We start from the raw sequence: 17,828 nt of genomic DNA on the forward strand, positions 1-17,828 counted from the left end.
AAAAAAAAAAAAAAAAAAAAAAAAAAAAGTTTATATGAAAAAGCAAAAGAATAGCTAAAATAATTTTGATAAAGGAAGAGTAAAGTGAGAGGAATAATTGTACTCAATTTTAATACTTACTATATAGCTACAGTAATAAAGATACCATGGTGCTGGAGGAGGGGTAAACACATAGTTCAATGTGAACAAAATAAAGTGTCTAGAAATAGAACCACAGAAATACTCCCAGTTGATTTTTGACAAAGAAGCAAAAGTAATTCAGTGGGACTTCCCTGGTGGCACAGTGGTTAAGAATCCTCCTGCCAATGTAGGGGACATGTGTTCGAGCCCTGGTCCAGCACAGGGAAACTAAGCCCATGTGCCACACTACTGAGCCTGTGCTCTAGAAGCCGCGAGCCACAACTACTGAGCCCACGTGCCACAACTACTGAAGCCCGTGCGCCTAGACCCCGTGCTCCACAAAAAGAGAAGCCACCACAATGAGAAGCCCCTGCAACGCAACGAAGCGTAGCCCTTGCTTGCCACAACTAGAGAAAGCCCGTGCGCAGCAATGAAGACCCAATGCAGCCATAAATAAATAAATAAATAAATAAATAAATAAATAAATATTTTTTAAAAAGTAATTCAGTGGAAGAAGGACAGTCTTGCTCTAATGCTGAAACAATTGGACATCCACAGGCAAAACTGAGTCTTGACCTTAACCTTACACCTTATACAAAAATTAATTCAAAATGGATCACAAACTTAACTGTAAAACTATAAAACATTTAGAAGAAAACAGAGCAGAAAATCTTCAGGACCTAGCAAAGAGTTCTTAGCCATAACACCAAACACCATCATCCACAAATGAAAAAAATGATGTTGGACTTTATCAAAATTTAAAATTTTGTTCTGCAAAAGATGCTAATAAGATGATAAAAATCAAGCTATAGACCAGGAGAAAATATTCATGAACCACATATCCCATAAAAGGAATTCTAACATACCAAAGAAGTGAAAACTCCTTTATATATACTCACTATCAATGAAAAAAGAATCTATGAATTATAAATATTGAACACAGATTAGGGCTCCATTTGCACTATTACTGCCAACTCTAGTCTCATATTAGTTTTCATTAAGATCACTTTCTTTCTTGACCTCATCAGTGATTGTCAGTTGATGGATTCATTCACTGAATCTCAGAATTATGTGCTAATCCCACAGTCTTATATTACACAACAAAGCTCTGAGCTCAGTGAGTACTTCCACATGACAGTCAAAAAAAAGATACCCATGTCCTGTGTGCCATGTGTCTTTTGAAAGACAAGCTTCCCTTGGTAATTGCTGAAGTGGAAAGAACTCAACATCTATCTGTGCTGGCCAAGAAAGAACCTTGGGAGCCAAGGCTTCCTTGATACACCTTGTGTCCTGGGGTGGGCATCAAAGAAGATCAACTGACAACATAGGAACAAATCAGCAGTGAGGCCAAAAAGGACAGAGACACGTGGCCTGTCACAGTCAAGGGATTCACCAAAGCCCCACTGAGGAAAGACTGAGGGTTATATCAGCAGATCATCTGTACTGCTCTGTCTGTGTACACATAAGTGTATGTGCCTATCTATTACTTTTATCAGTTAACTATATAATAAAGTGTGGCTGGTTCATTCCCTAGCATGGGTTGGGCTATTCCCCTTCCCACCCCCCCATATGTTTCAGTTGTCTTTCAAAGCATCTGGTTGCTCCTAAATGTCCATCGACAGAGGAATAGATATAGAAGATGTGGTACATATATACAATGGAATATTACTCAGCCATAAAAAGGAATGAAATAGTGCCATTTGCAGAGATGTGGATGGACTTAGAGATTGTCATACAGAGTGCAGTAAGTCAGACAGAGAAAAACAAATATCACATAATATCACTTATATGTGGAATCTAGAAAAATGGTAGAGATGAAATTTGCAAAGCAGAAATAGACACACAGACATAGAGAACAAACGTACAGTTACCAAGGGGGTAAGGGCGGCGGGGTGGGATGAACTGGGAGATTGGGACTGACATACATACACTACTATGTATAAAATAGGTAACTAATGAGAACCTACTGTATAGCACAGGGAACTCTACTCAATGCTCTGTGGTGACCTAAATGGGAAGGAAATCCAAAAAAGAGGGGATATATGTATACGTATAGCTGATTCACTTTGCTGTACAGCAGAAACTAACACAACATTGTAAAGCAACTATACTCCAATAAAAATTAATTTAAAAAACAAAAAAATAAAAAAGTTTTAAAAAGCAGAAAAAAAAGTGTCTGGTTGCTAAGTACCTCACTAAGGATCCAGCAGGCAAGAGCCAGATGTATAGTGGGCACCACCGAGGTAAACAGCCTCCCCACATCAGGGACTGAACAGAGCCTGCCAGAGCACGGCCGCCTGCCACTCCACGTGTTCCTTCCCCGCTCCATGCACCAAACGTTTTCCTGGCTCTGACAATGGAAGCTGCTAATGCATCCCAGAAAATGTTTACAGAGTGTGCAGCACAAGTGCTCCGCCCCCAAAGCCATGAACAATGATGCCTGCCACATGCTGGACCTCCCAAGGATGGGAAGGAGGGCTTATAGGTCAGTTCAGAGCCACTGGGCTACCTCTGAGATGCAGCGCCATCAAGCCTGTCCTGAGGAGCGAGGCAAAGGCCTGGCCGGGGTCCTGGGAGGGCCTGCTTTCATCAGAGGGCCATCGGGGGAGGGAGCAATAGTTGCTGGTGTCCTACCAACCACTGCTCCATGGAAAGGAGGCTCTGCACTCTCAGTGTGAAGTGTTTGCACTGAAAGGAATTTCATTTGAGCAGCCACAGGGCTTTGGACCTGCTTCACCCTGCCCATCCCAGAAATTCCCCCCTCTCTTCTCTCTCAACCTCAGCGAAGGGTGACTACAATTATTGCCAACAAATGAGCAACCCTTCCTCCAGAAAGACAGTCATGCCCCTCATGTACAGGCTGGCTCCTTTCCACCGCTGGCTTCAACCTTCCATCCCAGCAAAGGGGCAGGTCATCCTCCAGCCTCATGGAGAATCAAACCAAGCAGGAAGAGGGTCTTCACAGGCCCTGCCTTCACCCCCGCAGAGGATTTGGATAGTGCTTTCTCCTTGCCAATCTCACCTGGAGTCTCGTCCCCCAGATTCCACTGAGCACCACCAAGAGAAGGGCACTCTCCCGGGCTACTAGCGGGAGTGTGAACTGGCACAACTTGGTAATAAAGAAAAATATATGTGTATAAAAATGTTGAAGATTTCATTATTGATCCTATTGGAAAAACTAAAAAAACAACCCAGAGGCAAGGTCAGAAAATGGGGAAACTTAGTTCAATCTTACCCAACACCTGGACCTATTATTCCTCTTAAGGAGAGAACCACCTCTGTTTACAAAAACCAGCTGGACAAGAAGTGGCTAAGTTCCTGAAGACAAAGATCAGTAATAGCCAAGGGGAAAAAAAAAAAAGAGATAGACTGTTCCCCCCTAGAACTAAATAGGAATTAGTGTGGGGAGTGAGTAGACAGAAAGGAACAATGAAGAAAGAGAGAGGGGATACGAGAACAACATTCCTTAATACAGAGAATAAAATGTATTGTCCATTATCCATGGAAATTCAGAAAAATGTCAAACTGTTAAATATCCTTGCAACAGTCATAAAATTGAGCATTTAAAAACAAAACTTTCTGCATACTCTCAAGAAAAATAAATCAGAAATTAAAGCAAAATAATTTTAAAAAGTTTGAAAAATTACAAAATACTCCCCTTTGCTGTCCTACCAAATTTTTAAATTTTGATTGCATAGAAGGTTTCTAGGAAAAGGTTAATTACCAAAATTGATTAAAGAAGCGGGAAAAACCTGAATAATCCAATAATCATATAAAAAGTTTTTAAAAGTTGTCCAAGAATCACTTGCCCCAAAATGTTCTGGGCCCCATTTATTTTTACTATCAAGGTAAAATTTTACTATTTATTTTACTTTCAAACCTTCAAAGAATAGCTTATCCCTGTGCTAAACTGATCCAGAAAAGCGAAAAAGATGGAAGATGTTTCAATCCATTTTATAAAGTTAACAAAAATTTTTATATTAAAAACCTGGAAAATATAGTACCAACCAACATTACTTATGAATACAGATGTAGTACTTTTCAACAAAATATTTGCAAGCCAAATCCAGCTGAATATTAAAAAGACAGTATATCATAGCCAAGAACAGTTAATGCCGGGAACACAAGGATGATTCAATATTAGAAAACCTATTAATATGATTCATCATGTTAGCAGGTCATACAAGTAAAAGAATATGATAATCTAGATAGCTCTGAAGAATCCTAGTGACCAAGCATATTGGAAATTGTAGCTTTAAATGGACACTCTTGGCAGTAGTTGGTTCCGTGGCGGAACAAAGCGCCCCAGGAAAGCAGAGCTACACTAGGTGATGGCCAATCAGAATTTGGAAGCTGTGCTAGGAGCCTCATTTATCAACCCCCTCCCTCCAGCCAAATATCAGAGGAGGAAAATCAACATACACAAAAGTCGATGGAGAATGGGGTCTATCAACTAGGGCAGTGTTTTTTTCAAACTGTAAATATAGCCCATGAGTAGGTGATGAAATTAATTGGGTCTTAACCAGTCATTTTGTCATAGAATCAACTGGAATGGAGTGGATATAAAAACAGGTATCACAGTGAACCACTCATGGAAAGAATTAGCATTGTTTCTGGAAACTTTTGTTCCAAAAATATGAATGCATAGATATGTACATCCATTGAGTCATGATGTAAAATGCACTTCCCCCTGTGGGTTTTTTCAGTCAAAAAGCTGAAGTAACACTGAACTAGGGGATTGAGAGGAATCAATTTCTAGACTTCTACTTGCCACAGACTAAGATTTAAGGCTAGAGTTAAAATTATGAGTAAGATGGGAAGGAAGGTATCATAGCCTCCCTATCCAAGAGGAACACCTATCTCATGAAGTAAAGCTGGCTTCACATCACGAGGTGAGACTTGGCTACAATTCCTCGTTAGTGCTGACTATTCCCAAATCAGTAATGTTAGTTTGTGATGGTGGTGTGAGTGTAGCAACTAAACTATGCTCTCTGGAGCTATACTGCCTCATTGAAAAACCTGGCTTTGCCAGATTAGAGTAGATTAATTATTCAAAAATATTCACTCCTACCCCTCACCCCACACATACATATGATCTCTAGGGGAGGAGCATACTTGCCCACCCCAATAATTTTGTGAGGGTTCTTTGGGGGGAGGCTTATAATTTAGTCAGTTTTATTTTTCAAATTTTTTAATCAGTTTTTATTGGCATATATAGTTGCTTCACAATGTTGTGTTACTTTCTGCTGTATAGCAAAATGAATCAGTTATACGTATACACATATCCCCTCTTTTTTAGATTTCCTTCCCATTTAGGTCACCACAGAGCACTGAGTAGAGTTCCCTGTGCTATACAGCAGGTTCTCATTAGTTACCTATTTTATATGTAGCAGTGTATATATGTCAATCCCATTCTCCCAATTCATCCCACGCCCCTCCCCCCTTTGGTATCCGTAAGTGTGTTCTCTACATCTGTATCTCTATTTCTGCTTTGCAAATAAGTTCATCCGTACCATTCTTCTAGATTCCACATACAAGTGATATTATATGATATTTGTTTTTCTCTTTCTGACTTACTTCACTCTGTATGACACTCTCTAAGGTCTATCCACATCTCTGCAAATGGCACTATTTCGTTCCTTTTTATGGCTGAGTAATATTCCATTGTATATATGTACCACATCTTCTTTATCCAGCCCACCCCAATAATTTTGGACTTGGCCATACAACCTGCTCTGTCCCTACCTCTGACTGTGTCTTCAGCTATGTGAGTTGCTTCAGCCAGTGGGGTTTTACAGAAATGACACAAGCAGACTGCATAAGAAAGACCCTTATGCCTTTGGACTTGCTCTCATGTGTCTTTTTTATCACCATGAGAAGAACATGTTCTTCTCAGCCTGCTCGTCTAAGAAGAAGGATGAGAGACCCATGGAGCAGAGCCCCATTAAAAAGAGGATCCCTATCAGAACAGAACCCTCACAAGATCAATGCATACAAATTTTTAAAAATAGAAACAAACATAAGCAAAATGCAATCAATGAACACGTTACGTCTCTGGAGCAGAGCCCCATTAAAAAGAGGATCCCTATCAGAACAGAACCCTCACAAGATCAATGCATACAAATTTTTAAAAACAGAAACAAACATAAGCAAAATGCAATCAATGAACACATATCTCTAGATAAATTACTCCAAAAAAATCACAAATAAATTATAAACAACCTGATCCTGCTTTTTAAAAGTTCAGGAAGAAATACAAGAATTTAAAGAAAACATTTTAAGGCAACAGAAAAAGCTTAGGAAAAAAATGGCAAAAGTTGTAAAAACATTACAGATTTGAGGCACATTAAAAAACCTTTCTGGAAACAAATGCACACATGCTTATGAAGATTAAAAATTATTTACATTATGCCCAGATGAAAATATGGACTTTGGAATAAGGAAGAAATCATGTACGCATCATGGCAGACAAAGTGAGGCACATACAAGGGTTAAAAATCAGATTGGCCAGAGTTCTCTTCAGTAATACTCAAGGACAAAAAATACAGAATCAATATTGACAAAGACCTGAAGAAAAAGACTGGGAAAAGTTTTCTTTGATTATATTGTTGAATTTTTTCCTGTTCTTTTCAAGAAATATTAACGTATGTTAGATCTCCTTTGTTACCATTTTTCTATAATCACGTGTATGTTTGTTTTCTACTTCATCTTATAGGAGACCCACTCTGTCTAGCATGTCCCCAGTTGCTTATTCCACTGCATGCGCTCTTATTCCACTGCATGTTTCTCGAGAAACCCCCTTACTCCACAGCATTTTGGTCAGAAAAGTGCTGTTTTCTTCCTCCCTACATTATCCCACTCCACCTTCTGTGGTCTCTCCCTGTAGGAGGTTATGTTGTACAATTAGATGATAAAAATTCTGTGTCAGCAATTTTCCCCTTCAACTCTATGTCCCTTGCCATTTTTGGTGTCAAACCAGGCCTCTCTGGGGACAATACCCACTTATTTTTGTGTCCCATCAAGGCCCCCAATTTCACTCTTCTTACCAAAAGTTTACTAGATAGGCACAATTTGTGACAGTCATCATTAGGGAAACCTCTGTCCTGCTCAGAACGCAAGGAGACACATGTCAGCCTGCAGGGTCCTCTCTCACCCAGGTCTAGATTTCACAGTACTCAGAAAACAGTACTTCAGAGTTCGTGTTTACAAACAGGTACCATCTCCTTGTTTTACTGGAGATAAACTTCATTCTTTCTGTTGCTGTTTGTTTGTTTTATATAGTTTTAAGGGAAGGAACTTGTTACACCTCCATTATGTCATTGCCATTGAAAACAACAGGATTTTTGTTCTTGGAACTTGCCAAAATAACTTTAAAGACCTTCTGGACTGGTCAAAACTATAATATTGAAGAGAAAAATCATGCCTTAGTAGATACTAAACACATTACAAAGCTATAAGAACTTTAAAAGTATGATATTAGCACAGGAAGTAACTGACAGAAATTTTAATGTTTAAAAAGAAATATAAGACTAGAAGAAAACATAGATTACACCTACTTTCTCTCAGTATGAGGTTATTTCTAAGCATGATGCAAAGGCAAAGAATTCTAAAATTGAGACTCCTAGAGTAGGCAACTTGAAAATTTTAAATGTCAGTTTATCAAAAACATAAATAAAATTAAAATATTAATGACAAAATGAGGAAATTATTTGCAGCATATTAAAGACAAAAGACTCATATTCTTTACATATAAAAAGCCACATACAAATTAATGAGAAATTCTCAGTAGAAAAATAGGCAAAAATATGAAGATAAAATCTTTTATTCTATTTCTAATGTCTCAAGGAGACCATGCACAAAAGCAGTAATACAAATGGCCCAAAAGTATTTTTAAGAATCTCTCACTACTAAGATTTCCTTAAATCTTACATTGCCAACTATTGCAAAGAGTACACATTGATAGACGCTTTCTGAAAGGCAACTAGACGCTTTCTGAAAGGCAACTTGATAGTATAAATCAAAGGTCTTAAAACTACACATAGCTTTTGACCCCAAGATTATGCTTCAATAAATACATTTTCCTAGAAATGTATTCAAAGGAAATAATCATAAATGTGAGCAAAGATGGATCTGCAAACATATTTTCACAGCAGCATGATTTGCAACAGCAAAAAACTGATGAACTTAAATGTTCAGCAGTAAAAGAATTAGTTAATAAAATATAGCACACCAAATGATGCAATACTATGAAGACATTAAATATTATTATACTATAATAAATATAAAAAAATTTAATGACATGTAGAAATATTCCTCATGCTGTTAAATCTTTACAAAGTTATAATCAAAATACAGTGTAACCACTTTTTAAAATATACATATATATGTCAATATTCTAAGAAGAATATTGGAAATGTACGCAACAAAATCCTAACAACTGTTAGAATGAAAGGTGGTTTTTTTCATCTTTGTCCTTTCCTGTGTTTTCCACATTTTTTTATAATGAATATGTTTATGTTTTTAAATCAGAGGGAAAATGGAAATTTCAAAAGAGAAAGTGAAGAGAATTTAAAGAGTCCTTTAATACTATAAATGAGTTTTTATTAATAAAATAGAGTAATCCTTTAAAAAAATTTTTTTCAAATTAACATGCTATTATATTTGTAAATGAAGGCTTGGAGAACAGATGAATTTCTGAGCATTTGACCACAATAATTTATAGCATACATTAGCTGGAGCTGTTCAGTGCTGACAAATTCCAGAAAGTAATTGCATAAAATACTTGGGAGAGGAAATTGCTTTATGCTTCCATGCTATTTATGGAAATTAGCATCTTTGTAAAAATAAACTGAGAGCAATCACAATCATAAACCTTGAAATGTGGTTTCCAAAAGATGTTAGCTCTGCTGCTTTAGGATCCATTAGCAATGCAGAGGGGAAACATTGCCTACTTTTTTTTTTCTCTGTTATGAAATAACTGCATACAATTGCTTTTCTCCTCCTGGATCTTTAATGCCTCCCTTTCTCCTGGCTGCCTCCCTTTGCAGTGCATATATACTGAAGTGTTCACTTTGCTCAGAAGAAACTTCCTAATGATCCTGTTTCCTTCTCAAAGAGTATTACATATTTCCTTTTTGTTTTTTAACATCTTTATTGGAGTACATTTGCTTTACAATGCTGTGTTAGTTTCTGCTGTATAAAAAAGTGAATCAGCTATACATATAAATACATCCCCATATCCCCTCCCTCTTGCATCTCCCTCCCACCCTCCCTATCCCACCCCTCTAGGTGGTCACAAAGCACGGAGCTGATCTCCCTGTGCTATGCAGCTTCTTCCCACTAGCTATCTGCTTTACATTTGGTAGTGCATATATGTCAATGCTACTCTCTCACTTCGTCCCAGCTTACCCTTCCCCCTCCCTGTGTCCTCCAGTCCATTCTCTACATCTGCATCTTTATTCCTGTCCTGGCCCTAGGTTCTTCAGAACCATTTTTTTTTAGATTCCATATATATGTTAGCATACGGTACCTGTTTTTCTCTTTCTGACTTACTTCACTCCGTATGACACACCCTAGGTCCACCCACCTCACTACAAATAACTCAATTTTGTTTCTTTTTATGGCTGAGTAATATTCCATTGTATATATGCACCACATCTTCTTTATCCATTCATCTGTCGATGGACACTAAGGTTGCTTCCATGTCCTGGCTACTGTAAACAGTGCTGCAATGAACATTGTGGTGCATGTCTCTTTTTGAATTATGGTTTTCTCTGGGTATATGCCCAGTAGTGGGATTGCTGGGTTGTATGGTAGTTCTATTTTTAGGTTTTTAAGGAACCTCCATACTGTTCTCCACAGTGGCTGTATCAATTTACATTCCCACCAACAGTGCAAGAGGGTGCCCTTTTCTCCACACCCTCTCAAGCATTGTTTGTAGATTTTGTGATGATGGTCATTCTGACCGGTGTGAGGTGATACCTCACTGTGGTTTTGATTTGCATTTTTCTAATGATTAGTGATGTTGAACATCCTTTCATTTGTCTGTTTGCCATCTGTATATCTTCTTTGGAGAAATGTCTATTTACATCTTCTGCCCATTTTTGGATTGGGTTGTTTTTTTGATACTGAGCTGCATGAGCTACTTGTATATTTTGGAGATTAATCCTTTGTCAGTTGCTTCGTTTGCAAATATTTTCTCCCATTCTGAGGGTTGTCTTCTCGTCTTGTTTATGGTTTCCTTTGCTGTGCAAAAGCTTCTAAGTTTCATTAGGTCCAATTTGTTTATTTTTGGTTTTATTTCTGTTTCTTTAGGAGGTGATCTTGCTGTGATTTATGTCATAGAGTGTTCTGCCTGTTTTCCCCTAAGAGTTTTATAGTGTCTGGCCTTACATTTAAGTCTCTAATCCATTTTGAGTTTATTTTTGTGTATGGTGTTAGGGAGTGTTCTAATTTCATTCTTTTACATGTAACTGTCCAATTTTCCCAGCACAACTTATTAAAGAGGCTTATTCAGTTCCTCACATTTTGCAATCCACAGCTTCCCCTGAAACTACTCTCTCAAACATAACTGACAATTTCACAAGATCAGGGTGAATTTTCACCTTCGTGTGTCCCTAAAACTAGCTCAGAACCTACTTCAATTCTTCCCTCTTTCTCTCTCAGTCCCACATAATCACTTGTCAAGTTCTATCCCTTCAGGTTCTAAAATGGTGCCCATAATCACATCCTCTTGTTGAGAACTACTCCCCCCCGCCACAGCCCCATGCTCTCTTGTGAACTGAGCTGAAGTTCTCATCAGTCCCAACCTGCACTGGTGCCAGCGGCATCCCGAGTATCTTTCACTCAAGTGTGTTCCCAGTGGTCCAATGGAGTCTTACTGGTGTCTCCCATCACCTCCTGGTCAACGCCCACAGGACTCCATGCTGCCCACTGAATCAAGTCCTCTTTATCATTTATTTATTTAGTGTGCTCGGCAAGGTCCTCCCCAGTGTAGCCACAAACTATCTTTGTTCATCCTTATTTCATACCCCATGCTGTCAAATACCTTACTCTTCAAACATACAGTGTCAGTGGACACAAAGAGGACAAAACAGATTGAAGAGACATTTCTTTCTTTTTTTTTTTTTTAAGTCTTTATTGAATTTGTTACAGTTTTCTTCTGTTTTATGTTTTGGGTTTTTTTGGCCGCAAGGCATGTGGGATTCTTAGCTCCCTGACCAGGGATCGAACCCGCATCCCCTGCATTGGAAGGTGAAGTCTTAACCACTGGACCACCAGGGAAGTCGCTAAGAGACATTTCTGAGATGGAACAAATGGAAGTTAGTGGCCGGATGGGTACAGGGAAAGGGCAACAGAGAAGAAGGCATCTAGAGTGGCCCCAGGATTCTGGGTCAAATGACTAGAAGATGGAGAATCCAGGCACTGAGACCGAGCTGGGTGGGTGGTGAGGCTTTCCATTTAGGAGATATTGTGCCTGAGGCCCTCAAGGAATATCCTGGTGGAGGTAAGTAGCAGCTCACAGATATACTGATCTGCAGCTCATGGAAGAGGCTGACAGAAACCTCTCAGAGATACTGGGTGTCTTCCATTTTAGTGAGGTTACCGAGAAGAAAGAAGGGAAGGAAGGAAGGAAGGAAGGGAGGGAGAGAGAGAGAAAGAAAGAAAAAGAGAGAGAGAGGGAGGGAGGAAGGCCCAAACTAAGCTATCAAAATTGTGTTTTATTTTCAATGTTTACATTTAACAGTTGATGTAAAATAATAGACAGTTTTTTTATCTTTTCAACATATATATAATCCTATTTGAAGAGAACATCAAAAGCCTAAATGTGAAAGCCTGAATCATTATGAGACCTGGGTCCTCCGGTGAAAACCCCAGGCAGGAGCTTCTGGAGAGGGAACCAGCAGAGTGATGGAGGCTGCCTGGGGAGAGCACGTGGAGAGAGAAAGAAGAGGGCAAAGGGCAGAGCTCTGGAATAAAGCAGCTTTTAAAGAAAACCAGAGGGCTTCCCTGGTGGCGCAGTGGTTGAGAGTCCGCCTGCCGATTCAGGGGACACGGGTTCGTGCCCCGGTCCGGGAACAGCAGTGAGAGGCACGCGTACTGCAAAAAAAAAAAAAAAAAAAAAAAAGAGAGCCAGAGACGAGCCAATAAAAGAGCCTGAGATGGAAAGGTCAGAGAGGTAGAAGAGAAAAGGGCGTGCAGGTGTCACAGACGAGCTCCCATTCATTCTCCCACTGGATTCTCACCAGCTCTAGGCAATGACTCTGTAACTATCCGGTAACTCCGGCAACTTGGTAATAAGGTGGAGTCTGCCTCCAGGACAAGTTTAGGTCTTTCTTCTCGGACTCCACCTTTGGTGTTAGACTCAGTTTGGAATACGCAGCCAAGATCACTGTAGAGGATGCAGTCACACAGGAAGTCCATTTATAATATAAAACCCAGAGTGCTGGAAAACTCTACCCAAAATAAAACAGGGGGAAGAGGAAGAAGGCCACAATGTCTACCAAGTGTGTAGCAAAGCATATTCCACTAAGAAAAAATTATTTTAAGGCACTATTCAAATAAGTGATCAGAAATGTGAGTATACAAAGTTCACTACAGATGGCTGATAACAAACAGAAGTGAACAAACCATCCTGGAAACAACCCAACTGTCCAGTAATGAAACAATGCATTTAAACAAATTACAGTATTGTGGTATATCCAAAAGTGCAATGAACACAGCCATTGCAAACAAAAATGCAGTTATATATGTGGAAAGATGTTCATGACATAATGACTAAAAAAAATGATGCATAAGACAGTATGTTTAGCATGATTCCATTTATCTAAACATATACATATATTTATATCATATTTATGTATTTTAAAAGTCTGGAAATGAAAATATTAATAATTATTATCTGGGCGGTCGTATTAAGGCAATTTTTTGAATTCTGATTTTCCTTTCATTTATCTATGTCTTCTATTTTTCTACAATTTTTAAAATAAATTTTTTTATTTTATTTTTATTTATTTTTGGCTGCATTGGGTCTTTGTTGCTGCGTGTGGGCTTTCTCTAGTTGCAGCGAGTGGTGGCTACTCTTTGTTGCAGTGCAGGGCTTCGCACTGCAGTGGCTTCTCTTGTTGCAGAGCACAGGCTCTAGATACACGGGCTTCAGTAGTTGTGGCACGCGGGCTCAGTAGTTGTGGCTTGTGGGCTCTAGAGTGCAGGCTCAGTCGCAGTGACACACGGGCTTAGTTGCTCTGTGGCATGTGGGATCTTCCCGGACCAGGGCTCGAACCCGTGTCCCCTACATTGGCAGGTGGATTCTTAACCACTGCGCCACCAGAAAAGCTCCCAATTTTTCTACAATTTAAATGGTTTATTTGCATAATTTATCTGCTAGCGGTCAGGGCCTCTAGACACAGAGTGTCAAGTGATGACAATGAGCTCAATCAATTGATTGTTATTCTCTTAAACGTCTTCCCTGCATGGGGAACAGCAGGAGAAGTGTCACAGAACTCGCCTGGAGAGTTCTGTGGAAGGATGATCAGAAGATATGGCGATCATGCATATGAGAACAAAGAGAGAAACAGATGAAAAGGATGAAAAAACAAAAGTTCCTACCACAAATTAATTGATATCATAAGAAGCTATTGTAAAGGGTGAATCCAAGTGTTACGGATCTCTAACCAAGGCTCATGGAGGACCCGATTCAGTCAAGAGGGAACTGACACAGGCCACTATCTCAGACTGAATCTGCCACCTCCTTCTCCTGGGTCAGAAGAGTGGTTTGGAGGAGGCAGGGGATTTCTGTAACTCACAACAAACACCCAAGTGTGGATTCTGACTTCTGATTTAAAGGAGATGGAGTGAAAGCAAATGTTGGGATTAATGTTGGTGGTGTCACAGGGGGAGAACTGCCACCAAGACCACAGCCAACACCAAGACATGAACTACTAATACTGGAGCTTCCACCATGGTGACAGCCACGGAGACAAAAATACCACCAAGACCAGAACCACCAAAATATCCAGAATCACTGAGACCAGAACCATTCCCAACCACAGGACAGATGAAAACCATAATGATTAAGATCAGAAACAGCGACAAGACCAAAAACAATGCCGGAGAGAACCTCTGAGACCAGAACCACCTAACGTAACAATATTTAAAACATCAGACCAGAACCAGTGAAATCAGAGACCAGAACTACCACCAAGACTAGTATGGCCCTAGGACTAGAACCAACATGTCTAGTTTTAGTATCAAGATATTGACCCTTCCCAATGCCAAAACATTGGAATTTAGGGGGCAAAGCTCATGATAAAGAGGAGCTAAGTACGCACATTCTAAAGAGGGCTACCAACATAAGGTGACCTCTCCCTTAGAGCTCCCTAAGAAGGGATACCAGCTACCACCTCACTCCTTCCCCTCTAAGAAGGAGGACTGAGATGTATTGCATGAAAAAAAGCATCACTCATTGAGATTGGGGATGCCTGCAAGGAGAGACTGGTGATCCACTCTCCAGATAGGCATGAGCTTAGACTGGATCCACTGATCTGTCCTAGCAGAGCAAGGACCAGAGAACTGAAGGGAGTTGGCAGGATGGAGAGAGGAGCCAGCGCTGGAGCATCCCATACCCCCACCAACTGCACAGCAAGGATGTGAGCACTTCCTGTGGATTAAGTGGACAACACCAAAGGAACCGGGTTTAAACCATCCTGCCAGCACCCCACCCAACAGGGTTGCCTGGAGGCAAGAAGATCCCAGCAGCATGAGGCAAGCTGGAGCTGGACCTCCTGCTTCAGGAAAGGCAGGTCCTGCAGAGCCCTCTGAAGAATTTACATGTGCTACCCAGAGGGCAGAGAGTCAACGAGAGCTAGAGAGACAGTGACAACTACCAGAGAGAGGCATCCAGTTAAGTCAAGAGCTGTTTGCCCTTCTCCCCATCCCCTCTCCTTGCTCCCAACCCCAGGAAAGCTGGACCGAGAAAAACTAAAAGGAAGAAAGAGCCCCACACCAGTCCTTACCACTGGTTGAGGTGAGAAGAGAATGGACCACAGTACCACCCCACTTCAGGTACCTGGAGCTACGTGTCAAGGCTAGACTAGACAGAAGGGAGATGAGATTTAAATCAAGCAGGGAATCAAAATTTTAAATTGGACTGGACTTTTAATAAATGAAAGTGAATCTGCCCAAGACTGCATGGAGGCATGGAAATGGAATGGATTTGGCAAAGCATGGCTGGAGCCCATGATTTGCTCCATATTTGTATCCCCCCAAGTTGAGACTTCTCAATGAAGAAGGCTGGAAGAGAGAGGTGGAACAGCAGCGCCTGTCTTCTCAGGGAAGATCAGGGTCCCTAAGGAGCAAGCCCAGAGCAACAGGAAGCTTCCAGGGCCAGGGTGTAACCGGAAGATGGGAGGCCTTTCCAGCTGCCTGAGTGAGTGAAACGGTGAGCTCCTCCAGAAACAGTCAAGAACGAGTTAGAAAAACACAAGAATGCTGACCTCATGGCTTGCTCTGCAATCTATCACAATTATTTGTGGCCAGTGAATATAAAGGTTTCAGTTTTAGCTGATTTAATAAAGAAAATCTAGTTTTTATTAAATGAGTTGGCACACTCCTTGCTCCTTGCAGCTCAGCCTCACACGGCTATTAACTCTCCACCAGCCTCCTGGTGGCAGCACTTATAAGGAAGGGGAGAGACCAAAGAAGACCCCAAGGGCCCCCCAAACACCCAAATCCCAAGATACCTCGGAGAAGCAGCTTTGACTCAAACTCAGGCTGACCCTAGGGAGATAACCAAGTGTCCAACCCTTGGGCGCCCCAAACTGACTTAGCCTTCACTAGAACATTCTCCAGGCCCCATGATGGGACCAGCCACATCCCCAGCAGAAATCACAGGCATCTCGCTTGTTTCAAAGGGTTAATACAGCCACAGCACTTACTTAGTACACTTACTACATGCCAGACAGTTTTCATTTTGTTTGTTACTTTTTTCCTCTTCACAATGGATTAACTCCTCCAGAAAATTCTATGAGGTAGACACGCCTTCTCTACAAATGTGGACACTGAGATGCAGAGATGTTTGTATAACAGGCCTTGAAGTGGTGGAGCTGGGATTCCAACAGCTGATGCTGTGGATGATGAAGCCCGCTGGCCTGAAATCTCCGTTTACAGCCTTCCGTGCACACTGCCCCATACATGGAAACAACACTGCAGCAGCACAAAGATATGGAAAAATCCAAAAGAGGTCAGTGCGTGATTGAAGCTGAGCAAACACTGCCCTTGGCCAAAGGTCAACAGATTGCCTCAAAACACATTTAAATTTTATAGGGTGGAAGAAGGCAAAATGAAACTCTGTGCCTTGAAGCCTCAGCCTCATTTGACCAGGAACAAATCCCTGGAGCTCTCACAGCCTGTTTCAGATCTGCTGATGGGATGGAAAAGCAAGTCTCCATCCTTTTGCCCCAACACTACACCTCGCTGACCACAGAAATCCTAAAGTTACCCTGAAAATATTAACATTTGTTCTAATAAAAGCTATCTCTTGAAATGCGAATATGGGGTAGCACCAATAAAATGAACAATGGGGGAGATGTACCTCACTAACCAGCTCTGCATGAGTCACCGAAATCATGGGACACTGGAGCTGAAAGAGGCCTTAGAAACACTAAGTACAAGAGTGAAATGAGAAGCAAAGAAGTCTGATTAATCTATCCCAGGGTGTATCTCTTTATATATGTGTGTATGCTCATCTAATAGACGTTAGAGCCCTTATTACGTGCCAGGCCCTTTGCCAGCCCTGGGAGTACAGAGGCCACCAAACCATGTAATAAGAAGTTACAAGTGCAAGGAGGGGTTGCCTTGCTTTAATTCACACAAGATACCGTATGGACCAGCATGTTCTAATTCACAGAAGGTACGGTATGGGCTAGCAGCATACCTCAGGACACAATACTAAGATGTGCTCTGCACCTTTAGATCTGGGGGTACAAAGTGCTTGGCTGAATCTAGTCTACAAATATATATGTCTGGCTTTCAATGCTTTAACAACTGAGAGATAGCATAGGAAGTCTGGATAACCAGCTATCTTGCAAAATAGTACAATCCAGCAATCCTGAGTTTGCATTCTCACTTGGCAATGATCAGCTGGAGTTGAGTAGAGGTTGCTCTTAATAGATGGAGCATGTAGCATCAACTTTGCCACAGTCTCCGCCATTCCCTATTGTCTATCAGGCAACGCTAGCTCCATTTGTTTGAGTCTGTCCAGTGGGTAAATGAGGATGCGATGCTTGAGCTGGGTCCCCCTGAGCTGGTGGGAAAGACAGGATGCTGAAGAAAAGACTGCAGCGCAGGCGCACTGGCGGCCTCTTCCTGGTCTTCTCGAGCCCACAGGAGCTGGGTCCGTCGCTGGCACAACTGGTGGCGCAGCGCCTGGCGTGGGGCCAAGGCCGATTGGTGCTCAGTCTGTCTGGTGGCAGCCTCGAATCGACGCGGGCCCACGAGCTGCCCGCCGCCACTGCCTCCACAGGGCCTGCCGGCTTTGCCCACTGGACGCTGGGCTTCTCCGACATACGCTTGGAGCACTGCGAGAGCACTGGTGGCCTTCAGCGGCCCCACCTGCTCTCCACACTGCCCGGCCCCACCAACCAGGTGATCACTATTAACCCCCCGCTGCCTGTGGAGGAGGCCAACCAGGTGATCACTATTAACCGCCC

The 17,828-nt window shown here is 41.3% G+C and overlaps 1 protein-coding gene and 1 pseudogene across 1 annotated transcript in view; one reads left to right on the forward strand and one right to left on the reverse strand.

Moving 5' to 3' along the window:
- Positions 1 to 17,828, reverse strand: part of ADAMTSL3 (ADAMTS like 3) — a 347,006-nt gene that overhangs the window by 325,761 nt on the left and 3,417 nt on the right.
- LOC114487050 (6-phosphogluconolactonase-like) overlaps positions 16,685 to 17,828 on the forward strand; it is a 2,739-nt pseudogene continuing 1,595 nt past the window's right edge.

Source organism: Physeter macrocephalus, chromosome 11 (assembly GCF_002837175.3).
Source record: "Physeter macrocephalus isolate SW-GA chromosome 11, ASM283717v5, whole genome shotgun sequence".
Classification (NCBI taxonomy): Eukaryota; Metazoa; Chordata; class Mammalia; order Artiodactyla; family Physeteridae; genus Physeter; species Physeter macrocephalus.